We start from the raw sequence: 451 nt of genomic DNA, 5'->3' as shown, positions 1-451 counted from the left end.
AAAAAAAAAAAAAAAAAAAAAAAAAAATTCCCTTGGAATGCAAATTTTGCCTATATTTAGATTTCATTATCTACTGAGAAGTAATATGAATTTCAGCTTTCCATTTATGGAATAAGTCTGAATTTAATCTAATTATTTGTTACAGGAGGAGAACCAGAGGATGATGGGAATAACACAAAGGAGTATGATAAAAATAAGCCCTGTTCTATACATTTATCTATGTCAGAAACTTTGGTTGTTTTGTATGGAGGGAGGAGAGTGCTGCTTACCAGGGTCTTTGGGGCAGGAGGTGCACAGTGATGGTCCTCAGAGCAGGATCCAAGCATGACATATTTATTCCAGAGCATCGATCAGAGCAGGAAATGCTCTCAGTGAGTAAACGAGTCCAGATTCATTTTAAGATGAATTTGTTATCTGAAAGATAATGTATAAATATAAAATTATATATGTA

Source organism: Microtus ochrogaster, chromosome 1 (genome assembly GCF_000317375.1).
Source record: "Microtus ochrogaster isolate Prairie Vole_2 chromosome 1, MicOch1.0, whole genome shotgun sequence".
In the NCBI taxonomy this organism is placed as follows: domain Eukaryota; kingdom Metazoa; phylum Chordata; class Mammalia; order Rodentia; family Cricetidae; genus Microtus; species Microtus ochrogaster.
This window is presented reverse-complemented; position numbering follows the sequence as displayed.